Source organism: Loxodonta africana, chromosome 11, assembly GCF_030014295.1.
Source record: "Loxodonta africana isolate mLoxAfr1 chromosome 11, mLoxAfr1.hap2, whole genome shotgun sequence".
NCBI classification, from domain to species: Eukaryota; Metazoa; Chordata; class Mammalia; order Proboscidea; family Elephantidae; genus Loxodonta; species Loxodonta africana.
In genome coordinates this window covers 74,568,037-74,594,616 of record NC_087352.1, presented here as the reverse complement: position 1 = coordinate 74,594,616, position 26,580 = coordinate 74,568,037, and the positions used below count along the sequence as shown (strand labels likewise).

Below are 26,580 nucleotides of genomic sequence, written 5' to 3'. Positions count from 1 at the left end.
ACCTGTAGGTGAGCAGTCACGTGCAAACTGTTGGTGCTACCGAGGGACCTGTCATTGTGTGCAGAAGTAAATAATTCTCATTGCTGCGGCTTTACTCTATTCAAGACATTTGAGTTGTTTCCCATTTGGGACTATTTTGAGTGGCACAGGTGCCCTACTGGTGTACTGGTTAAGAGCTGTGGATGGTTAACCAAAAGATTAGCAGTTCAAATCCACCATCTACTCCTTGGAAACCCTATGGGGCAGTTCTGCTCTGTCCTGTAGGGTCTCTATGAGTCGGAAATCGACTTGACAGCGATGTGTTTGGTTTTTGGTTAGGCTGTGAGCATTTTGGTGTCTGTCATTTGATTCATCTAAGTACAAAATTCTTTAGGATATATGACTAGGAGTCAAATTGCTGGATCATTGAGTGTGTATATATTCAGCTTTATTAGATAGTGTTTAACAGCCTCGCGATGTGGTTCCACCAGCAGTATGGGAGCATTCACGGTATTCCATGTTGTTACCAGTACTGGATATTGTAAGTCTTTATAATTTTACATTGTGATTTATAATTTATATTTCTCCAATGACTCATGAGGTAGAATAACTGCATTTTATAAATTTTTGAGTATTTGTATATCCACTATTATGAATTTCCAGTTCAAGTCATTAGTCCATTTTTTTTAATTGGGTCAGCTATTGATGGTGATTATTCTTAATAAATTCATGATAAGAGTCCTTTGTTAAATATATTGCTAATATCTTCTCTCACATTGTGACTTAACATTTTGACTCTCTCAACTGTCTCTGATGATAAGCAGAATTACTTAATTTTAATGTAGCCCAATTTGTTGAGTTTTTTTTTAAAAGCCTTTTTGTGTCATGATTAAAGATATCCTTATGATGTTTTCTGTGTTTTTTCTCTAAGATGTATTCCTTTGTATTGCAAATTTAGATCTACAAGCCACTTGGAGTTGAATTGGAGCATGTTATGAAATAGAGATTGTTACATTTGTGTTATATGGACATCCAACTTGCTGAACATACTTTATAAAATAGGCCTTCATTTCCCCCAGTGTCACGTTATCAAAAAACAAGTGACTAAGTTATATGTGGTTCTAATTATAGACAATGTATTCTTTCCCATTGGTCTTTTTGTCTGTCCTTGCACCAAAACCATGCTATCTTGATTATTGGTAGCTTGATATCTAGTAGCGGAAATCCACCAACTTTGTTCTTTTTCTTTGTCTATCAGTGACCCTTTTCATTTTCATATATATTTTAAAATCATTGTATCAATTTCCATAAAAATACATGGATTTTGATTAGATAATGCGCCTAATCAATATAGTAATTTAGAGAAAATTGAAACTTTTACCACAATGAATATTCCCATCCATTAATACAATTAACACAGCATACCCTCCCATTTATTTAGGCCATCTTAAATTTCCCTCAATGTTTCTTATTTCCCGTAAGAAAAGTCTTGTACATCTTTCAAAGAATTTGTTCCTGTGTATTTGCTGCAATTCTAAATTGCTTCTTTTTTTGTTAGTGACATAGAAATCTGTTTTTGTATATTGGTATTTTTCCAGTGCGTAGATTCTTTTGGATCTTCTGATTCTATGTCTTTAGTATAAATAATGTAATGTTATATTGCCTATAATAAGCAGAGCTTTAATCTTTTATATTACTTATACCTTCTTTGCCTTACTGCACTAGATAATATCTTCAGTTCAGTGTTGAGTAGAAATAGTTATACCTGGCATCCTGATCTTATTTCCAATCGCAGGGGTAAAGACTTTGCTATTTTATTTTTATGCAGCCTGCTTACTTTTATTATTACATTAAGTTTCATTCTATTCCTATCTTTGTGAGTTTTAATCACAGTGTTATTTTCTACATCTATTAAGATGATGTCGTGGATTGAATTGTGTCCCCCCAAAATGTGTGTCACCTTGGCTAGTCTATGATTCCCAGTATTGTGTGAATGATTGTCTACCGTTTTGTCATCTGATGTGATTTTCCTATGTGTTGTAAATCCTGCCTCTATGATATTAATGAGGTGGGATTAGTGGCAGTTATGTTAATGAGGACTCAATCAATCTACAAGATAAGGTTGTATCTTAAGTCAATCTCTTTTGAGATATAAAAGAGAGAAGCAAGCAGAGAGACAGAGGGACCTCATACCACCAAGAAACAAGAGCCAGGAGAATAGCATGTGCTTTGGACCCATGGTTCCTCTGCTGAAAAGCTCCTTAACCAGGGAAAATTGATGACAAGGACCATCCCCCAGAGCTGACAGAGAGAGAAAGCCTTCCCTTGGAGCTGGCGCCTTGGATTTAGACTTCTAGTCTCCTAGACTGTAAGAGAATAAATTTCTCTTTGTTAAAGCCATCCACTTGTGGTACTTCTGTTATAGCAGCATTAGATCACTAAACAGAATTTGGTACCGAGAGTGAGGTGCTGCTCTAACAGATATTTAAAATGTGGACATGATTTTGAAACTGAATGAGTAGAGGTTGGAAGACTTTTAAAGCACAAAAAAAAAAAAAAAAAAATAGTAAAGTAAAAGCCTAGGTTGCCTTGAAGAGATTATTGGTGGAATTATGGACATCAGAGAGAGTTCTGGTGAGGACTCAGAAGGAAGTGAAGAGTGCTGTACACTGAAGATGGCACGGATGGCAAGAAGCAGCAGCAGAGCAATGGCGGCAGCAGAGCCAGGAGACCAGCGTGAGACAGCACTGGAGCCGACCCATGGAGTGAGAGAGCTGAGTGCCTTTGCACAGGAGGCTTCCTGATGGAGTGACACCACTTTAGGCGCTTATCAGTGGAGCTAGGCTTGCTGACCCATGGAGCAAGAGAGCTGAGTGCCTTCTGGCCGACGTTTACTGGCAGAGGGGCATGCCACAGCACTTAGTGGTAGAGCTAAAGAGCTTTGAAACACTTGCCCCAGCAGGGCAGATGCAGGCAGCAAGGCCTGAATGGCCAAGAGGAACCAGGAAACAGAAGTTGAAGAAACAAGGAACACACGAAGCAGAGCTACCTGTCTCAAAGAGTGGGTAGGGCTACAACCTTTGGGGTCCCAAAATGTGGAGTTGCCACTCAGATGGACTGGGAGAATGGGGACGTCATACACCCAAGAAAGCAGCACTGGGATCAGAGCATGTCTTTTGGACCCAGGATTCCTGCACTGAGAAGTTCCTAGATCAGGGGAAAATTGATGACAAGGACCATGCCCCAGAACCAACGGAGAGAGCCTTCACCTGGAGCTGGTACCCTGAATGTGGATTTCTAGCCTCCTAGACAGTGAGAGAATAAATTTCTCTTTGTTAAAGCCATTCACTTGTGGTATTACTGCTATAGTTGCACTAGATAACTAAGGTGATTATTTTCTCCTTTACTATATTAACATGGTAAATACCATCAATTGCTTTTCAGGTATTCAGCTTTGCATTCCTAGAATAACCTTAAATAGACACATGCATACATATAATTGCAATTTGCTAATAATTTGTTTAGGATTTTTACATTTATAATCAAGGAAGTGATTGATCTGGAATATTCCTTTCATGTAATGTCCTTGTCCAACTGGCTTCTTATTGGTTGGGAAATAGTCTGTTCACTAGAGGAGTTTGTACAAGATTTGTATTATTTCTTTTCAAATCATTTAGAAAAATTCACTTGTATAGCATGTAGACCTAGAGATCTTTTTCTGGAAAGGATTCAATTTCTTTAATAGATATAGAACTTTAGATATCTTCTTTCTCAAATTAAGTAAGTTTTTGTAAATTTTGTCATTTTGAGATTTAAAAAAATGTAACCTTGGATACATTACACATATTGAAAGTGTACAAGTTGATTAATTTTGACATATATGTATATATATACACTCATGAAACCATTACCACAATCAAGATAATGAGCATATCCATCACCCCAGTTCCCTTTTACCCTTCTGACATCTATATAATATTGAGTCTTCCAGTTCATAAACATTGCATGCATATCCATTTACTTAGATTTTATTTAAATTTTTTTTTTTATGTATTTTAAAAGTTTTGAAGTCTTATAGTTTTCAGTGTGGAGCAGGGATTCTCAGCCTTAGTACTAATAACACTTTGTACCAGATAATTATTTGTTGCTGGGGGTTAGGGGCATGCTGTCCTATGCCTTGTAGGATGTTGGTCAGCATCCCTGACCTCTACCTAATAAATGTCAGATGTCAATAGCACCAGCCCCAAAGTCATAAGAATCAAAAAAGTTTTCTAGATATTGCAGGATGTCCTATGGGGAACACAATCATTCAAGGTTGACAGGTTCAGAACCCCTGGTATAGAGGTTTCACATATCTTTCAATGAAATTTGTTCCAAGATAATTTTCATGTTATTGTATATAGTATATTACTGAAATTTTATTTTATATTTGTTGCTGGCATTTAGCAATTAAGTTGATTTTTGTATATTGGCTTTCTGATCCAACAATTTTGCTAAAGTTACTTGTTAATTTTCTCTTTTTTTTTCTTTTATTTGAAGTCAATTTAGGGAACTGGATGAAAGACTTGAGCTGGCACTTCAAAAAGTATGATGTCCAAATGACTAACATGAACACATGTTCAGCCTCATTAGTCAGAAAAAAGCAAACAAAACCACAGTGTAGTACAGCTACATAACCAAGAGGATGGCTAGTATTACAGTCAAAAAATCAAACACAGAAGCAATAACAAACATTGGTGAGGAAGTGAAACAAATGAATCTGTATATTGGTAGGAGTATACAACCATTTGGAAAAATGGTTTGACGATATTTATTAACTTTAACCCAGCATGTGAACTCCTACATTTCCAATTTCAGTGGAAATCATGCATATATTCACCAAAACACATGAGCAAAAAATGTTTATAGTCTTACCATTCACAATAGCCCAAACCTGGAAGCTACCAAAATACCCATCAACAGCAGAATGGATAAATAAACTGCCATATAATAAGACTCCAGTGTTTTGAGTTTACCTCATTGAGATTGAACAAACTACATCTACACACAACACGGATGAATCTCACAAACATGTTGAGTATAAGTATAAAAAAATACGTACGGTATAATTCCATCTCTATAAAGGTCAAAAACAACCCAAATCTATGATGTTAAATTACCCTTGGGGATTAATACTTTGGAGTGCTGTTAATGTTCTGTTTCTTAATCTGGATGTTGATAGCATGAGAGTGTTCAGTTTGTGAAAATTAATCAAGCAGCATGCTTGTGATTTGTTCACTTTCAATATGTATGCTCCACTTCAGTAAAAAGTTGCAAAAAAAAAAAGAAAATGACTACTTGTCTACCTATAATTTGGCTCTACAATAGGGAGTCTAGTCTGCCGTACATGCAGCTTGAGTTATGTGGTCTCTTCCTTTCCTGCCATCACTTCCTAATCACTTCCACTCCCACCCACCGCCCCCCAACCCCTTAGCACATGAGGTATTAGTTAGTAGGTTTGACTTTAAAGCCTAGTCATAGCCACTGATGTAGACCAAGTGTGTTATTATTTTCCCCACTTGTACTTTGTTTCATTGGCACCTCACCAAAGTCAGCTAGGAAATTGTAATTAGTCAAAGTTTCAGTTTAAAAAATTGTGGCCACAATTAAAATGTATTGACTAGAAAGCATTGATTATAATTTTTTTTTTATTTGAGTTTTCTCTTTCAGTTGATCATAGTTGAACTTACATGAGCTTCCGTAAATATGTTCCAAGACACGAAAAGTAGGCCATCTATCTCTATAGTTAACTTTGAAAATAAGATTAATTACAACCAAGAGAAATGCTCCTTGAATTTTTGTCCTCGATATGAAAAAAAAAACCAAACCCACTGCCGTCAAGTCAATTCCGACTCATAGCGACCCTATAGGACAGAGTAGAACTGCCCCATAGTTTCCAAGGAGTGCCTGGCGGATTTGAACTGCCGACCCATTGGTTAGCAGCTGTAGCACTTATCTACTATGCCCCCAGGGTGACTGTCTAATTTAGGATTCCTTACTTATTTAAATAAAAAAGAAAGGGAAATCTCTTGTTATTGGTGAACAACTTAACAGATTGCATTTTCTCTTGTATTCCTTTTAAGCATCTGAAAAGTCTGTGATCAAATTATTGCCTGTAGCCATACAGTGAAATATCTAGATTTTTATACCACCTACCATATTGGATTCAAACTGCCAAACTTTTGGTTAGCAGCTATAGCATTTAACTACTACGTCATCAGGTTTCCATATTGAATGTTTGATTCTAGTTCTTTACTAAATATATGAGAGGTTTTGTTTTGTTTGACTGTTTTGGGGAAAATTTATTTTAGAATGCCTTTATCTTATATAATGTTTAAAATTTTTATGATAAAAAATAAATATCAAACACTCTGATGTTCTATCATCCATATCCAAGTATTATTTTCTCTAATGTTTTTCAAATGCTGTCCTTTTTTCATTCTGCCAGATTTATTGTTTCATTTAGATTTTCTGTTTAGTTTTCTGTGTTTTAGCCTAACGGAGCAGTTTTGTCATCTTAGAATGAATAGAGATATTACAGTTTTTCTAGAATTGATTTCTAAATGAACTAAATTATATTTTACTTTGTAAACAAATGTTTGTATTTGTTTTATTGCATGTTTTATTTCATGTCTGTGTTCCTTTTGGGGAAATCAGTATTTTTTTTTTTTTTTCTAGTGGTGATGGCATTCCCATTTGCTCTTCTTTTTCCCTTTGTATACAAATGTGATGAATGTGCTTCTCATTTAATTTTTTTTTAATTTGATTTTGTGCCATATGCTTCAAACTCATTTTCAAAATATACTTGATCTTCTCCTAAAACTGGACTTGGCTTCTTTCCTCCAGTTGTTTACGATATTTATGTAATTGCATTCTATTCCTGATGAAGAGGTAAGAATGGTGTCGTGGCTGTATGAATTCCCAAATGACTAATTGTTAACTTCTCAGTATATAGTTATTATTTAATTAAAATGGAAACATTTTTCAGTTATTATGATAATGAATTGTGTCACTGGTAACTGATTTTTAAACAGCTTAGAATTTTAAAACCCAGGCCTCCCTTTTATAATTTGAATAAAATTAGATAACTGACTTGATTGTTTGCCCGAAGATCATATGTGTCCTGTGAGTGAGAGCATATGGCGTGATTAGATAGCTTTCTGTGGAGGGGGAGGGAACTGTGGGTATCCCTTGCAGAGGCTGGCCATGCAGCTCTTCCTTCTCCAGGAATTCCTCTCATGGCTCACACATTTTGGGGGCTAGTCACTCATATATCCCACAACAACACAGAACTTCTGTCAAAAAGATTAAAATTCTGCACATTCCTGCTGTTTCTGGAGGAAACAGTGTCACAGTCATAAAATATACAGTTCTTTTTTTCTTATATTTTTATACGATAGGGACTCAATTAATTAGTTCCGCATACCCTTCTGGTTTCTAGTTTACTGACAAATATTTCTTTAGGTATTATTTTTTTTCTTGTGGAAATGATAGCTTCAAAGGGAACATACATTACATCTTTGGGCAAAAATTTGAGAACTGTGGATGATCAGACAGTTGCTCTTATTTTGCTAAAATTCCTCGTAGTCTTTTGTAAGTGTATTTGCTGATAGTGGTTATTTATAAAATACGATTTTTTTGATATTTGTTTTCCACCTCACATATTTATTGTAAGATACATTCTCTTTAAAAATCCACCCTTTATTAATGACAGAAAGAATATCGATGATGGTATTTTTAGTGATTTCTCTCATTTAAAAAACAGTTGTGTCACCCTCTTACAGTTTTAGAATGTAAATGATTGTTGCTCCTGGTATTTATGTTGACATACTTAAATAGTCTTCGACATTCATTAAGATTACTTGTTGGCAAGCCTGAAAATAAAGATATGAGATACGAAAGATTTTAGGTTACAGAGGAAGGAGCCAGTCATTTCCTCATTCTTTTATATTTTATCTGTAGATTACAATCCTGCTTGACAAAAAGAGCTTTCTTGTGACTGCTCTAAAACAGAAGCTCCTCTGCTGTCTTTTAAGCCAGTTTTCCTAAGAGGCTTTTAGCTACAACAAAGAAGCCCCGGTGGCATAATGGTTAAGTGCTTGGCTGCTAACCGAAAGGCTGGCTGTTTGAACCCACCCAGTGGCTCAGCGGTAGAAAAGACTTGGTGATCTGCTCCTGTAAAGACCACACCCTAGGAAACCCTATGGGGCAGTTCTAGTCTGTTACATTGGGTCACTATGAGTCAAAATCAACTTGACAGCACCCAATAACAACAAGTTATGATAATTTGTAGCCTGAGTCTGCAGAAAGGCTTCAGGGGTCCATGAAGTTCCTGAAATTTCATGTGGCATTTTCCTTGTATGCATTTATATGTGTGTGTGTGTGTGTATTTGTTTATTTACTTCCAGGATATATTAGTCAAGGTAAAGGTTATGTTGCTGTAACAAAGAATCCCAAAAAGGGTAATTACATGCTAGCAGTTTTTCTTTCATATAACAGTCCACCAGTAGTCCACAATGACCATGGTCCTAGGTGATTAGGCAGTTTGCCCCTTGGGGTTGTAAAGCACCTAAGTTTCTTGTGTCTTCTTGTCCTATCTGCTGCCAGGGTGTTGTCCTCATTACCAGTGGCTGAAGCTGAATTATCCATGTTCTATCTCGAGGACAGTGCAGGGCAAGTAATGCATATGCTGCATGCATCACCTTTATTCACATCACTTTGTTGAGAACTTAGTTACATGGCCACACCTGACCACAGGAGGGTTTGGGAAATATCGTCTCTGATCCTGCTCAAACGTAGAGGAGGTGGTTGTTACTCTACAAAAATGAAGGTGAGAATGGATACTGGAAGGCAGCCTTCTGTCACACACAGAGAAGACCCATAGTTTTCTTTAGATACAGAAAAGGCACTGCAACCCCAAGGTATTTGAAACCATTGATGTAGAGTGAAAATTCTCTTTTTTTTTTTTCCTTTTTTATTCTTTAAGTGAAAATTTACAATTCAAGCTAGCTTCTCATACAAAAATTTATATACACGTTGTTATGTGACCCTAGTTGCTTTCCCTGTAATATGACCGAACACTCCTCCTTTCCACCCTGGATTTTCCGTGTCCATTCAACCAGCTCCTGTCCCCCTCTGCTTTCTCATCTTGCCTCTGGACAGGAGCTGCCCATTTAGTCTCATGTATATCTACTTGAGCTTAAGAAGCACACTCCTCACAAACATCATTTTATGTCTTATCGTTCAGTCTAATCTTTGAATAGTTGGCTTCAGGAATGGTTTTAGTTTTGGGCTATCACAGAGTCTGGGGACCATGTCTTCAGGGGTCCCTCCAGTTTCAATCAGACCATTAAGTTTGGTCTTTTTACTAGAATTTGAGTTCAGTACCCCACTTTCCTCCTCCATCACGGACTCTCTGTTGTGTTTCCTGTCAGGGCAGTCACTGGTAGTAGTCGGGCACCGTCTAGTTCTTCTGGTCTCAAGCTGATGGAGCTTCTAGTTTATATGGCCCTTTCTGTCTCTCAGGCTCATATTTTTCTTGTGTTTTTGGTATTCTTCATTCTCCTTTGCTCCAGGTGGGAGCAATAACCATTTTTTAAAAGGTATGTTTTGTAAAGCCTTCTTTGTTGTCATAAAATTTTGAAGTTACAGAAAATGTGACTTTTCTGCATATGTATTTTTAAAATGTATAAATAATATACCATGATTATAGTGTGCAAGAAAAAGAAAAGAAACTAGTAATAAAGCAGTTTGTGATTCAGTGTATAAATGGTCAGACATGAACATGTGTGAAGGTTTAACGGAGAGTAGGGTAACGGCACTTATTCATAGACCCACTGTGAGTGCCATCAGTGGGAGAATGGTACAATAGTAGATTGTCCATAGAATGTTTTGGTGTCAACATCAGTAGTGCAATTTTCCATAAATGACATTCGTAAAAGTTCTGAACACAATATATTGCAGTATTCTCTCAAAATACAGGTGAAGTGCATTCCTAGAAAGAAAACTCACTATAAAATTGAGTATTGAAACCCATGCCAACATATGGTGTTATAGTCTAGTCTTGGGTCATCATAAGCGGGTACTTTACTACCATGCCTGTCCGTTGAACCCTTTGTAAGGCATGGGGATATCGGTCAGTTCCCCACTATATGACTGTGAATATTGCAAAGCCTCTCCATCTTTCATCTTTGCCCACTAAAGGCCAGGAATGCCCACATAATTGTGAAACCCCTCCCTCAACATACACACATAACACACACACATTTCAAGTAGCATTTTTTATTTTCAGAATGTTCTTCCCTGGAAATTATCATTGCCTTTTGCTCTTTCAGGTCTTCAGTGGTAACCCTGTATTCACACTCACTCTTGTCCGTTGTGTCTCCTCAGTGTCTGTCCAAATGTTTTAGTAAAGCACGAGTTCAAGGCTGCAAATTACATTCAGTGTAGGCAGATCACAGGCACATGGAATCCTATCACTCAATGAACTTGTCAGCACCTACTTTATTCCAAACTCCTTGTTACCCTGTTTTCATTAACTGTCACTTCTTTTGGCCTTAACCTTACCTTTGGAATCACTTACTTTTTTTCCCCCTTGGCTTTACCTATATTGTAGAACATTGGGGCTGGAGAAGACATTAGAGGTCTCTCTTTTAATCATTGCATTTTATAAACCTTTTAAATGAGTTTCATATGGTCACAGTAACTTGCCCAGGGCCATATGGTTAGCTCCAACTCCAAAGCAGACCAAGGGTATTTCTCGTTGGTTCCCTATTTCCTGTTTTATTTCAACCAAGTTTCCCCCAACTTGGCTTTGGAGATCACATTAGTTTCCTGAGATGGTGGGATTCTCTAGACTCATGGTGTACATATGCCCTCGCTCTTTTCTGATCTTCCTTCTCTGTATGTGGCTCGTGATGAATTCATTCTATAAGAAGGACCTGTATCTACTCTATTGCTGTTTGCTTCAGTTTACTTGTTAGTGTTGCCTTGAATCTGTCTTTTGGTAGGAATCTTTTCAAATTCTTTGTCCATTTTTTTTTTTTTGAGGACTGGTTTAGTTAAAATTTATGATGAGTAAAGTTACTTAACTGGGAACAAGTAGAATGCACTGCTTTGAAGTACACAGAAAGTGATGAATGTGAAGAGTCTTCCACCTGGCAGGAGGTTCCCCCTTCCTTCACCACAGCCCCATCAGTAAGTGACATGGAACTGTGACATGAAGGTCAAATAAAGTTTCAGGATTTTACTTTACTTTATATTTTACTTTCTTCCTGCATCCCAAATAATCATTACCCTGGGGTTGAGTGCCATGTTGGAGGCCACGGTAGTCTTACACTAGTCCCCAGAACTAGTTTGTGTAGGTGTGTGTGTTTTATTTAAATTCAGAGTCCGACTGACATTCCTGAGACTTGCTAAGCTCTATATATCATAAGCAGACATTTTACTTGCATGCATGTCCGTTGCGCGCTTTGTAGGGTATCTTAGTTATCTAGTGCAGCTATAACAGAAATACCACAAGTAGATAGCTTTAACAGACAGAAGCTTATTCTCACACGTCTAAAAAAACACCAGTTGCCATCAAGTCAATTCCAACTTATAGCGATCCTATAGGACAGAGTAGAACTGCTGCACGGAGTTTACGAAGAGCACTTGGTGGATTTGAAATGCCAGCCTTTTGATTAGCAGATGTAGCTCTTAACCACTGCACAATCACAGTTTCCTCTTACAGTCTAAGACGCTGGAAGTCTGAGTTAGGAATGCCAGTTCCTGGGGAAGGCTTTCTTTCTTTGTCAGCTCTGGAGGAAAGCCAGGAAGCTTTTCCGCACAGGAACCCTGGGTCCAAAGGATGAGCTGTGCCCTGGCACTGCTTTCTTGGTGGCATGAGGTGCCCATATCTCTAATCACTGCTCTCTTTTATATCTCAAGAGATTGATTTAGAACACAACCTAATCTTGTAGATTGATTCCTGCCTTATTAACATAACTGCTGCTAATCCCACCTCATTAACATAAAGGTAGAATTTGCAACACATAGGAAAATTACATGAGATGACCAAGTGGTGGACAGTCACACAATACTGGGAATCCTGGACTAGCCAAGTTGACACACATCTTTTGGGTGGACACAGTTCAATACATAACATAAGGATAGGGGATATGGGTCAATTCCCCACTGTGTGACTGTGAATATTGCAAGGCCTCTGGTCTCTCAGAGTACTTGTCTGTTATTCACTTTCTCAACTAGCAAGTTCTTTAAAAACTCGGCAAATTCATTCACAGCACTCTAAAACCAATCTGGAGCGTAAAGCTCCACCAAGTACAGTAACATATTAAAAATACAGAGTATGCCTATACATTCTGCCCTAGTATTATCTCTTTGCTTGTCACATTAGCCTTTTAAAATGCCATTTATCCATTTATCACATTCAACTTAAATCTGTCAAGCCACGGAAAGAAGGGTGATTTTGCTGTAGGGAGTGGGCCCAGCACTTAACTGGAAAACCCTTAATGCCTGAGACATCATCTTTGTGTGGCTAATATTTTTTGCCATTAGTGATGATGTTTCTGTTTCTATTTTTAGCTTTAGGAAGGATAATGTTTTTTCTTCTTATTTACCAAGTAGTTACAGAAAACCCACGGATTTTAGAGCTCTTATTATTTATCATCTTTTTATATTTTATATATATTGGGGTACATACGGTTTTAATTAATGAAACTATTGAAACATAGGTAAAGAGACAAGTGGCAGGTACTAAAGGCGAAGGGGATGGAATGCGGTTATTATATCAGAAACCCCTCAAGTGAAGGCCCTGCCTTTGAGCACACGGTTGATTCAGAGATTGCTGAGGACAAAGGCTAAAGGCAAATGCTGAGAGTTACATAGACCTCAGTCTTTAGTAAAAGGAATCACTGGTGTGTATGTAAGAAATAGTAAACATTTGAGTAATGTTTCAATGGCAATTTTGTACAAATGGCGAGGGCAGTGTGTTCAGAAAGGACATTTCTTATCCTTGCTTTTAACAATAGGTTGAAGAAAGAGAAGACTTTTTTTTTTTTCAACCTATTGTTAATTTTGAGAGTACATTAAATTGGGCTTTATGAAGATGTGTCTATTCAGGGTTAGAGTAATAAAGTAGATTGTAGGTCTATAATTTTCTAGTACTCTGACTTGCTATAGTTTACATACCATAAGGCAACATTTCCTACAGTGAACAGAATCCGTAGAACAACAGTCCCACAGATGATTCTATGGAGAGCAGTGTTCTGAGCTTCCAGGCTTTGGGGAAATACTGTACTCATTTGCATAGTAAAGGCTCCAGAAAGTATGCAGTGAAGAAAACTCTTGAACTTTGTGTAAACAATGTTTCTCAAATTTAAATTGTCATAAAATCCTTTATTTCCCTCGAAGCAGCTCATGGATTACTATCATAGAATGTATTTTGGGAGTAATATTTTGGAAGAAAATAAGGAAGTCAAAGAACGAAGGTTTGGCATGTCACTAATCTGTGACATGTTGTTCTCATTTGTTAGGTGCTGTTGAGATCCTTCTGATTCATAGCGACCGTGTATACAACAGAACGAAACACTGCACCATCGTCACAGTAGTTGCTGTGTTTGAGCCCATTGTTGCAGCCACTGTGTCAATCCTTCCTCTTTTTTGCTGACCCTCTGCTTTACCAAGCATGATGTCTTCTCCAGGGAATGGTCCCTCCTGATAATATGTCCAAAGTATGATAGATGAAGTCTTGCCATACTCCCTTCTGAGGAGCATTCTGGCTATCCTTCTTCCAAGACAGATTTGTTCCAGCAGTCCAAGTTATATTCAGTATTCTTCACCGACACCATAAATCAAAGGCATTGATTCTTCATCGGCCTTCCTTATTCATTGTCAAGCTTTTGCATGTATATGAAGCGATTGAAAATACCATGGCTTGAGTCAGGTGCACCTTAGTGTTCAGAGCGACATCTTTTCTTTTTAACACTTTAAAGAGGTCTCTTTCAGCACATTTGTCCAATGCAATGTGTCATTTGATTTCTTGGCTACTGCTTCCATGTGCGTTGATTGTGGATCCAAGTAAAATGGAATCCTTGATAACTTCAGTATTTATTCCATTTGTCATGATGTTACCTACAGATCCATTTGTGAGGATTTTTGTTTTCTTTATATCGAGGTGTAACCCATAGTGAAGGCGGTAGTCTTTGATCTTCATTAGGAACTGTCATCATTAGGAACTGTCATCTGCCTATCCCAAGTTGTTAATGAGTTTTTTTCCAGTCTTGATTCATCTTCATATAGTCCATCTTCTCAGATTATTTGCCCAGCATACAGATTGAATAAGTATGGTGAAAGGATACAACCCTGACACATACCTCTCCTGATTTTAAACCATACAGTATCGCCTTGTTCTGTTCGAATGATTATCTCTTGGTCTATGTATAGGTTCCACATAAGCACAATTAAGTGTTCTGGAATTCTCATTATTCCCAATGTTATCCATAATTTGTTACGATCCACACAGTTGAATGCCTTTGCATAGTCAGTAAAACAGAGGTAAACATCTTTTTGGTATTCTCTGCTTTCAGCCAAGATCCATGTGACATCATCAGTTGATAGCCCTCATTCTGTGTGCTCTTCTGAATCCAGCTTGAATTTCTGGCAGTTCCCTGTAAATGTACTTGAGCAAATTTTACTTGTGTGATTAAGAGCTTGGCTGCTAACCAAAAGGTCTGCAGATCCAATCCACCAGTTGCTTCTTGGAAACCCTATGGGGCAGTTGATGGCAATGGCACTTTGTGTGTGTGTGTGTGTGTGACGTTAATGATATCGTTTGATAATTTCTGCATTCTGTTAGATCACCTTTTTTCAGAATGGATACAAACATCTCAGTTGGTATTCTGTCAGTTCGTAGACCCTTGTTTTTCACCAATGCCTTCAGTGCAGCTTGGACTTCTTCCTTAAGTACCATCCATCAATTCTTGATCATATGCTACCTCCTGAAATGGTTGACCATTGGCCAATTCTTTTTGTTGCTATGACTTTTTGTATTCATTTCATATTCTTTCGTTGCTTCCTGCATTGTTCATTATTTTGCACATAGAATCCTTCAAGTATTGCAACTTGAGGCTTGAATTTTTTCTTCAGTTCTTTCAGCTTGAGAAATGCTGAGCGTGTTCGTCCCTTTTGGTTTTCTAACTCCAGGTCTTTGCACATTTCATTATAATACTTTACTTTGTCTTCTCGCACTGCCTTTTGAAATCTTCTGTTCAGCTCTTTACTTCATCATTCCTTCTGTTCACTTTACCTGCTCTACATTTAAGAGCAAGCTTCAGAGTCTCTCCTGACATCCATTTTGACCTTCTTTTCCTTTCCTGACTTTTTAATGACCCCTTGCTTTCTTCATCTATGATGTCCTTGATGTCCTTCCATGACTCTTCGCGTCTTTGGTCATTAGTGTTCAATGCATCAAATCTGGTCTTGAGGTGGTCTCTAAATTCAGGTGGGATATACTCAGGGTTGTACTTTGGCTCTCATGGACTTGTTTTAATTTTTTTCGTCAGCTTCAACTTGAACTTGCATATGAGCAATTGATGATCTGTTCTGCAGTTAGCCTTGGCCTTGTTCTAATGATGATATTGAGTTTTTCCATCGTCTTTTTACACAGATGTAGACAATTTGATTCCTGTGTATTCCATCAGGTGAGGTTCATGTGTGTAGTCACCATTTATGTTGTTGAAAAAAAGTATTTGCAATGAGTAAATCGTTGGTTTTGCAAAATTCTGTCATGTGATCTCTCGCATGGTTTCTTTCACCAAGGCCATATTTCTAACTACTGATTCTTCTTCTTCATTTCCAACTTTCACATTCCAGTAACCAGCAGTTATGAATGCATCTTCATTACATGTTTGATTATCAGTTTCAGGCTGTAGAAGTTGGAAATATTCTTCAATTTATTCATCTTTGACATTAGTGATTGGTGGATAAACTTGAGTAATAGTCGTAATAACTAGGCTTCTTTGTAGATATATGGATATTATCCTATCATTGACAGCACTGTACTTTAGGATAGATCTTGAAACATTCTTTTTGCAATGAATGCAGCTCAGTTCCTCTTCAATCTGTCATTCCCAGCATAGTGCAGTACCTGATTGTCTGATTGAAAATGGCCAATACCAGCCCTTTTCAGCTCACTAATGCCTAGGATATTGATCTTAAAGCATTCTATGTCATTTTTGACAACCTCCAGTTTTCTTAGATCTATACTTTATACAATCCACATTCCAATTATTAATGGATGTTTGCCTCTATTTCTTCACATTTTGAGTCATGCCACATCAGCAAATGAAAGTCCTGAAAGCTTTACTCTATCAACATCGTTAAGGTAGACTCTGCTGTGAGGAGGCAGCTCTTCCCCAGTAGTATTTTGAGTGCCTTCCAACCTGAGAAGGAACTCTGGCTGTGCAGTGGTTAAGCGCTTGGCTGCTAACCAAAAGGTCAGTGTTTCAAACCCACCACCCCCTCCACAAGAGAAAGTTGTGGCAGTCTGCTTCTGTAAAGATGACAGCCTGGAAACCTTGCTGAGTAAGTTCTACTCTGTTGTACAGGATTGCTGTGTGTAAGAATCGACTCCACAGCAGTGAATTTGGTATTTTGGGGGGCTTGTCTTCCAGCACTGTATCAGACAGTGTTCCATTGCTATTCATAAGGTTTTCACTGTCCAGTTTTTTCAGAAGTAAATTGCCAGATCCTTCTTTCCAGTCTGTCTTAGTCTAGAAGCTCCGCCGAAACCTGTCCACCGTAGGGGACCCTGCTGGGATTTGAAATACTGTTGGCATGGCTTCCTATGTCACAGCAACACACAAGCCACCACAGTATGACAAAATGACAGATGAGGGGTCAGACCTGTGACATAGGCATGGCAAATATCAGCTGACAGGCATGCTCTATTACTAATGAAAAGAGACTTATGTGTTTTATGATTTTAATCTAGGTGCTTCTTGTAGGTGTAATTTAGGTAGTATGTTTGGCATTCTTTTATGGAAATTTAGGGGTTGATTAAGAGTCTTATCTTTACAAAATCCTACCTTGTAGTGTGCTGTAAATTGAACTACTGACTTGTTATTAGTTTATAATCCAACTTCCTTGTGGCCTTTGATTTTCTTGCAAATGGAATTTCCTTCTCCAGTGAGTTGCACCTTATCTTCAAATTGTTAATAGATTACTAAGTGTAATACTTTTTGATTTTACTACTGTAGCCTTGCTCAGGATATATGAAATAGAGATATGCTAGGGAAAAAAAACAAAACAAAACAAAACAGAGTTTTAAGTCATGGGGGTGGAGGGCGCTAAACAGGCATTAACCTCTGTTCTCTTTCTATACGTTTCCGGTGTGTCTTTGTTGTTCCTGTTAAGATATGTCTTACTATACTTCAAAGTCATCCCTTTCTCCCAAACAGGGAAGAGATGACTACCTTATTTTTACAGAAATTATGCATGCATTCTACCTTTGTAAGAATGCTATGCTAATTTTACAGCCCCTCCCCCCACAAAATTGGCATAGCATGCTTAGGAAAATACCTGAAGAGAGGGTATGGTTGGCAGACAGTTCTACAACAGATACATTATTTGCATAAAAATATGGTAATTGGTTATCCTATGTCATAGAATATCTGTTTGGGACGGCTTTGGCTTTGATTTCTAGAGCAGTCAACGATGGTCTAGGTAGTAGGACTGATTTTGCTCAAGATCCAGGGACTGATTTGATTTCTCAGAAGAGAGGAATAATGGTCAGGTGATGAGTCAACGCTAAGGCATCAGAGTTTACCCAATACATAGACTCTTCAGCTGTGATACCTAGTTTCCAAGCAGTTGTTATTGTTGTTATATGCCGTATAGTTGGTTCCAACTCATAGTGACCCTATAGGACAGAGTAGAACTGCCCCATAGGGTTTCCAAGGAGTGACTGGTGAATTCAAACTGCCAATTTTTTGATTAGCAGCCAAGCTTTTAAACATTGAGCCGCCAGGGCTCCTCAAAGCAGCTAGTCTCTTCCAGTTTTTGCTTCTTAGATTATCATGGTATCTGTTTTCAGGTGCTGTAAACTTAAGAGAACATGTTTGAGAACTCTGAGGTTTAAAAGATCACAAACTGAATAGTCAGTAAATGATTGTTAGTAATTTTATACATTAATCTTTTAAAATTACACTCCTTTTTAATATTGCTAGGTAATTTTTGGCACTGGGTTAATATTATTGCTAGGTAGTTTGGTTCTTTCCATTTATTGTTTCTAATTCATAAAACAACCTTGCATGTGAAGGGTGTTTGCTTTCTCCATTTGCACAATGAGATGAACAGAGGCTCAAAGTTATTAAGAAACTGGAGCATCTTCAGACAGCTGCAAAGATGCAGAGCTGGGATTAGCAGCCCAATTTCCTAAATCTAAATCCAGACCTCTTTCCACTGTGACATGTTGGGTTACTTATGCAAGGAGAGAATGCCAGGGAATGTTTTGCATATGTCAGAGAAGTCAGATTTTTTTCCCCTTAGAGGATAGTAGGTGAACTGGGGTGCATGTAAAATTTAAATTATACCAGTGCACTTCTATTTTTTGCTTTGCCCCCAGCTGATTGATTTAATTTGAAGAGATACATTGTCCACACTTTGGAATGTTGTGTTGCAGGAACATGGCTGTAATATCCCCTAAGCTAAAGCAGAAATCTAGTGTATGTTTTCTTTTTCTCTTTGTTATTCTACATCAAAGACAGTAATTAAAAGTAGCTCCTGCTATCTGTATGTTCCTCATAAAATCACTTGTTTATATGCCCTCACAAAAGTATATTTTGAGTACTCTCATTAAAAAACAATATTCCGCTGCTATTCATAAGGTTTTCATTGGTTAATGCTTTTCAGAAGTAGACTGCTGGGTCCTTCTTCCTGGTCTGTCTTAGTCTGGAAGCTCAGCTGAAACCTGTCCTCCATGGGTGACTCTGCTGGTGTCTGAATACCGGTGACATAGCTTCCAGCATCACAGCAGCACTCAAGCCCCCACTGTATGACAAACTGACAGAACAAATCTATCCTGGAAGAAGTACAACCAGAATGCTCCTTAGAAGCAAGGATGATGAGGCTGGGTCTTACATATTTTGGACATGTTTTCGGGAGGGATCAGTCCCTGGAGAAGAACATCATGCTTGGCAAAGTACAGGGTCAGTGGAAAAGAGGAAGACCCTCAACAAGATGGATTGATACAGTGGCTGCAACAGTGGGCTCAAGCATAACAATTGTGAGGATGGCACAGGACCAGGCAGTGTTGCGTTCTGTCGTGCATAGGGTCGCTATGAGTCAGAACCAACTCAATGGCACCTAACAACAACAACAACATTAAAAACCTTGAGAGAGTAACAAGGATATGTCAAATAGTCATACAGTTAATGCACAACAGAGTAGTTGCTTGAACAGTGTTTAAGCACCTACTCTGTTACATTTTGCAAATCCCTGCCTTCATGGAGATTACAGACTTCCCTTTTCAGTTGTCTTAATAATCCGTCTTCTCTGATAATACTGTTTGGAGTCTTATTTTCTCTCTTATTCCCTAGACGGATGACAGACACATACACATACGCACACACACAGAGTCATGACCCACAGCAAAAAATTCTGTCTCAGCTGATACAGGCGAAGCAATCAAGTGATTTTTCTTCATCGCCCCTGTATTAATTTCCTATGCCGTGTAGCAAATTACCACAGATTTAGTGACTTAAAACAACAGAAATGTGTTTTCTCAAAGTTTCTGTAGGCTTTGTATAAGTCTGGGCATAGTTAGCCAGGTCTTCTGCTCAGGGCCTTTTTACAAGGCTGAAATCAAAGTGTTATCTGGCTGGCTGCAGTCTCATCTGTAGCCTGGGGTCCACTTCTGAGCCTGGGGTCCACTTCTGAGCTCATTCAGGTTGCTGATAGTATTCAGTTCCTTACAGCCAATGGCCTGAAGCCCTCAGCTCCTGGAGGCCCAAGTTCACAACCTGGTTGTTTTTCAAGGCCAGCAGGAAAACGTCTCTGCTCCAGTGGGTTAAAATGGAGCCTTGTGTAACATATCAAAATCAACAGAATGGTATCCCATCTCTTTTGCCCTGTGTTGTTGGCTAGAAGCAAGTCACATGTTCCTCCCATACTCAAGGGGAGAGAATTATACAATGGTGTGATTCACCGAGGTACCTTAGGGTGTCTGTCACACCTCCTACCATATAGTAATAATTATTACTCCAGCTAAACTTCTTGAGAACTTTTCTCTAAACCAGCATTATCCAAAGAATTTTATATGTGTTAATTCACTTAATCCTTACAAAAACTCTATGAAGTAAATAGTTTGGTATTCATAGTTTTTAAATGATGAAACTGAAGCATGGAGAGGTGGATTCTTAGCTAAGAATATCTATCAAAAAAAAAGTAAGCGACAACAACAACAAGAAATCTTGATGCCAAACCTTCTCACTCCATGTTCCTTTTTAACAAGGTTTTTGACTTCCCTTTTCAGAACTTGGGGGCTTCTCTGTGTGTATTCACCAGATTTCACTACTGCCATCCTCCATATACATTCCTGCTTAGAAACACACACCTCTGAGAATTCTTCCTGCATGCACATACACCCAGAATATTCTCTTATTATACATTTATCTTTTCCTTCAGTGACCTTAACACAATTTGTAATTACAACTTTATAAGGCAGGAACCATGTCTTTGTTGTTTCTTGTATTCCCACACCCTGGCACTTAAATATTTTGAATTGAAGATGGATGCTTGCATGTTAATTAAAGAAAGCCACCTGGTATAATGGAAAAAGTATCATTTCATTTTAGGAGGTCAAATCCTGCTTCACCACTTACCTACCTTCAGGGTTGTTGTAGGTGCTAAATTAACGCAGTTATTAGTTATTGATAATAGTTATTATTGACTAATAAGTAGACTGGAGCCATTGTTAAACTTGGAAGAGGAGGAAACAGGTACCTTCAGGCATAAGTATTAACAAGCAACAACGGGAAAATTAAAGGCGTACTGGTACCCAGACTTGGGAGTTCACATAGTATCCTTTCCTGCTCCAGCTACTTACCATCCTATTTTAAAGGACAGTTGTATTCTTTTCTCTACCGTAGGTGCTTGTGGCAGCAGAAGCTATCCATTTCACAGTTCTTGGCACATAGTAGGTGCTTATGAGATGTTTGTTAAAGGAATGACTGATAGGTAGTTACTGAAACACAGCTGTTCAGCATATTACAAGTAGAAAGAGTGATTGATTGATTTATTCCATTATAAAAAAAAAATCCATTATAGCATAAACTTATTTTATCTATACAAGAATATAAGCTTGAATTTCACTAAATAAAGTATCAGTAATCTGTTTCATGGTTGAGTACATTGGAAGTTTGCTTCCCCAGGCCCTGGAGAGAGACCATTGATTAAACTACAATTATAAGAGAGCTTGTACGACCTACACACGTGCTCATATTTGCTAAAACTAGTTCAAATGTTATTCCTGTGCCTTTGGGTCATTTTGAAAAGATCACTTCTCATTGAGGCCTATCAGATTGTCCCCATGTGTGTGCTTAGGGGCTGTCCACAAATTTGTAATGAAGTAATGAATGATGAACATCAAAACACATTTCTCTAATTTTGGTGAAGCTGACGAAAGCTTCATTTGCCAGTGAATTTATTTTTGCCTTTAGATGTCTTTATTTAATTTATTCTCACCTATTTCACCACAGGCTATATGTCTTCTAAGTAGGCTGCTGAAGCACCTGAGAAGTTAAAGCACTTTGACACAATTCCTCCTTATGACATTGGAAAACAGGATGATTCTTAGGAAAAGTGACAGAATGTAAAAATGTAGAAAAATGTCATTGGAAAATGATTATTGCTTTTAATAATACTGTATGAAAGCTTAAGGGAAATCCCATGTAAGTACACTAGTTGAAACTCAATAATTTAAATCTTTTGGGAATCAGTATTAGGGTCCTCTTTCATTTTTCGTAGTTTTCTAGTATTATATACATCCCTCAAAAATGGTTTACCTGATGGAATTTGCTGACATCCATAACAGCAGTTATGAGAAAATCTTCCTTTTTTCTCATTGCCAGAGAATTTTCCCCCTGTAATTAGGGCCTGAGAAGTTTCTGGCAAATATGTCTTGCTCTAGGAGATGGCTTTTCCAGTGTTTGATTGAACATGTCTTCTGCAGACTTAGAAGCTTGGGCAGGTTGTCTGATAGAAGAGAGAATAGTTTTTTTTATCTATCTTTGTATCTATCTGAATAAACAGATGATTGGTAGATGAGATAGACATGCGTACACACATATATGTGTGTGTATATATTTTTTTCATGAGGATAATCAGTTCCCACAGTATTAGTTATCTTAATGCCATTTTATAATCTTCTGCAGTTTTCAAATCCCTTTGAAGTTTGAATATTCAGATTTCTCATTTAATAATTAAATGTTGCTATGTACTTCTCTTGCTCTCTCCTCTGCTAGAGGAATTTCATTCTAATTGAAAATTACAGCTAGAATCAGCCTGAATTTGGTAAAACTTCCATCTCCCCAACCCTCCATGCTGAACAGCCAGCCTACTGTGTGATTTCTTCCCTAGCACTCAGCAGCGATCACAAAAGCAGTAAAGAATAAGAAAGGGAATCAGCTCAAAAGAAAGGCTTTTATTTTAAAATCAACTGATAAACTCTGTCATCACAATGAAGACACAAAAAGCCTTCCTCTTTCCTTACCTCTCAATCTAGATATTGATTTTATTCTGGTAATAGTTTCTTTCTGCGATTTCCCTTGATGTTCAGTTTAACTTGATTCCATGCATATTTTTTAAAATTGGATGCAGGGAGGATGAAAACTTTTTTTTCTACCACCATATAACTCCAAATGGCCTTGATTACAATTGACAATCTCCTATTTTAAACAAAGCTGTTACATATACTAACATTTCTATATATAGAGATAGAGATATATAGATACAGACATTAATCATCCAATAAGGCAACTTCACGCAGTGAGCTTTGAACTAGAGGTTGTTTAGGCCTATAGATCCAAGCTTGTTACATCATCCTGTTAGCTTTTTGTTTCATTTCTTTATTTGGAGTATTTGATTTTTACATTCCGTTGAAAATTATCCCTTGTCCAGACCTTAGACATTTTTGTTCATTTGTTCCACAGGGATTGAGGATGTAGCGGGTGCAAGTCATTTTGCCAGGTGCATCTCATTTGACTGCTTTTGGCAATGATACTGTCACAACTTTTAATGCATTGCTTCCCAGACTCTATTGGGAAGAACACTTGCTCCCTGAGATACTGATCATATCTTGATGAGAGGATTACAAGGTAAAAAAGTGTGGGAAATACCACATAGTAATCTATTCTTAGAGATTTAATATAAACTCTAACATGAGTGAACACCCAACAGTAAAAAAAAATCTATTTAACCAACTTGGTAAATACAGGCTATATTTATTAGATGGAAAAATCAGTTTGCTTTAAGATGGATTACTTACTAAAATTAAAATTGCCAATTAAGATACCTATTTTGCAGTGTACAACTTGGGAAATATTATCTTAATGCAATTTTGGAAATAACTTTCAAAAATTATTTTCAGAATTGTTTTTAGTATACAATTGATTCTGTTTGTTTTACTGATGCCATTTCTCTCGGTGATGTTCTTTCATTTTTATACCTAATTTCATGCTTAAAGGATATTTTTCCTTAGGGATAAAAATTGGGCATACTTGTAGAACCTCCTAGATCATCTGATTCATACTAAATGGTAAGGTAAAAAATGAAAAATCACCTTGTAGAGTGAATGAGCACCCAAAATTTAATTCACATTAGGGTGTAGAACACAAGCCCTGGATTCTTGACCATGCAGTGTGTAAGTTGGTCAGTGGTTACAGCTTATAGTTTATATTCTCATTACTCTTTTGCTGTTGTATTAGACTCTGAGTTGATCTCCCACTGTCTACGTTGTCCTTGCTCCAAAGACTCTTTGTGGTTTAATTCCAAATGGCTTGATAGGTTATTAATAACATACCCAATACAGATCATCCTGTTGAAGCACTTCCTTCCCTTGCATCTGTGGTGCCCCTTGCTCTGATTTTCTTCCCACCTGTGGTTGCTTTCGCGAAGTCTTCCTAACAAGATCTACTTCTGCCCACTCCTGTGTTGGTGTTCCTCAAGGCTCTGCTTTAAGCTGTCTTCTTTTGTGATAAATTCTCCTTGGGTGTTCTCAAATATCACACGTGGATGGCTTTAACAGAGATAGATTTATTCTTAGTCTAGAAGTCCAATTTTGGGGTGCCAGCTCCAGAGGGATGCTTTCTCTCTTTGTTGACTCTGGGGAAAGATACTTGTCATCAATTTTTCCCTGGTCTAGAAGCTTTACAGTGCAGAGACCCCAGCTCCGAAGGACGGGTGCTCCTGGCTCTTCTTGCTCAGTGGTAATGAGGTCCCACTGTCTCTCTGCTAGCTTCTCTCTTTCATATCTCAAAAGAGATTAACTCAAGATACAACCTAATCTGAGCCCTGCCGTGTTAACATAACTGCCTCTAATGCTGCCTCATTAACATCATAAAGGTAGGATTTTCAACACAGGAAAATCATATCAGATGACAGAATGATGGACAACCGTACAATACTGGGAATCATGGCCTAGCCAAGTTGACACACATTTTTGCGGGACATAATTCAATCCATAACAATATCCATGTCTTCAACTGTACTATTGAGTTTCTTGCTACTATTCTTACCTGTCAGTTAGGTATCTTTACTTGAATGCTCTCAAGAAACCCTTACATCAACATATATAGAATAAAACTCATCATCTCCTTGTTCTGAATACTTCTCCTTGTACCTTTTCCTGTCCTGATGTCTGGTAACAGTATCTGCTCAGTTATCCAAGCTGTGTTCCTGGAAATTATCTCTCACACCTTTGTCTCATTCACCCCCAAACCTGTGTTCACTCCACCTCATCAATTCTGGTTACTCTCCATTTCTTGAATGTACTCCCTCTTCTTTATTTACTCCCATTACCTGAACAGTCTTAGATCAGATTTTCATCATTTTTTCCCCCGGCTTTCTCTTGATTCTTCCTGATGGGAGTCCCTGCCTCTTACCTGGCTTATGTCCGGGGTATCTCTGCGGTACATCCAGAATGATACAGCTGAGACATCTACTTAGAACTATAATTAGCATCTCAACCTGAATTGGTTCAAAACCAAACTTTCCTCCTCCCATAGTCTCCTCCATTGTAATAAATAGTAATTTCATGTTTTTGTCAAGATCAAATATCATTAGTGTCATCCTTGCCTACTCTCTTTCTCTCATACCACACATCCAGTTCATCATCAGATAATATTAGCGCAACCTTCAGAATGTAATCAGAGCTCAACCATCTCTCACTGCGTCTGGTACTGTCACCAAAGTCCAGAAGACCATCATCTTTTTCCCGGAATATTGCCATAACTTTAGCATCTAGCAAGTTATTGCCGTAACATATTAGTGTTTTCTAAGATGATGCTGTCCAATATAGTAGCTACTAGCCATATGTGGCTGTTGGGCATTTGACATATAGATAGTCTGAATTGAGATGTGCTATAGAAAGACACACTGGATATTGAAGGGTGGTGTATAAAAGGAATATAAAATATCTCATTAATAATGTTTCATGTAGGTTACATGTTAAAATGACTTTTTAGATATGTTGAGTTAAATAAAATGTATTTTTTAGCATTAACTTTTTTTTTTTTTGCATTTTAATGTGGTTACTAGAAAAAGTAAAACCTCTTATGTAGCTCACATTTATATTGCTGTTCGACTACACTGCTCTGAAGTCTTTCCCGGACATAGCAGTCCGAGCTATCCTGCTGCACTGCCAGATCTTACCAGTCCTCAGGCCAGAATCCTCCAAAGGCTTCCCAGCATATTCAGGGCAAAATCCAGGCTTTACAGAGGCCCCCAAGACCCAGCGTGATCCTGTCACCTCGTCTTCTGTTCCTCCCACTCTTTGACTGCTGTCCAGCTCTTAGGCCCTCCTTGCAAGCCTGTACCTCAGGGCCTTTGCATTTACTATTCCCTTCTCTTAGCATGTTTCCCTCCAGATAGCTGTGTAGTTTGCTTCCTCACTTCTTTCAGGTGTCTGCTTAATCTGCTTAGGTGTCCCTTATTAATAGTAAGTATCAGGCCCATTCCGAATAACCTACCACCAGTCTGCTTACCTGCACATTCAACATGAATCTTTTCGTCAAGTTTTGGCTTTACTTTGAATTGCTCCCTTTGTCTATAGAATGAAATCCAAATTGCTTAGTATATCTAGAGCCCCCGTTGTTATTTAACTGCTTTCCAACTCTCCAGCACACTTTTCTCACTATTCCTTTCTGCAGCCCACGTACCAAGCATTCTGAATCACTCCCAAGAAACACAAAATAAGAAAAAGGTGATAAAGAATACAATAGAACTTTAAAGGGTTATTACTAAATGTAGATATATTCTTGTACTGAATTAATATCATAGAAACTTCAA

At 37.9% G+C, this 26,580-nt stretch overlaps 1 protein-coding gene across 1 annotated transcript in view; it reads left to right on the top strand.

The window, feature by feature from the left end:
- Positions 1-26,580, top strand: part of ASXL3 (ASXL transcriptional regulator 3) — a 174,875-nt gene that overhangs the window by 123,703 nt on the left and 24,592 nt on the right. The gene's annotated exons all lie outside the window — the stretch shown is intronic.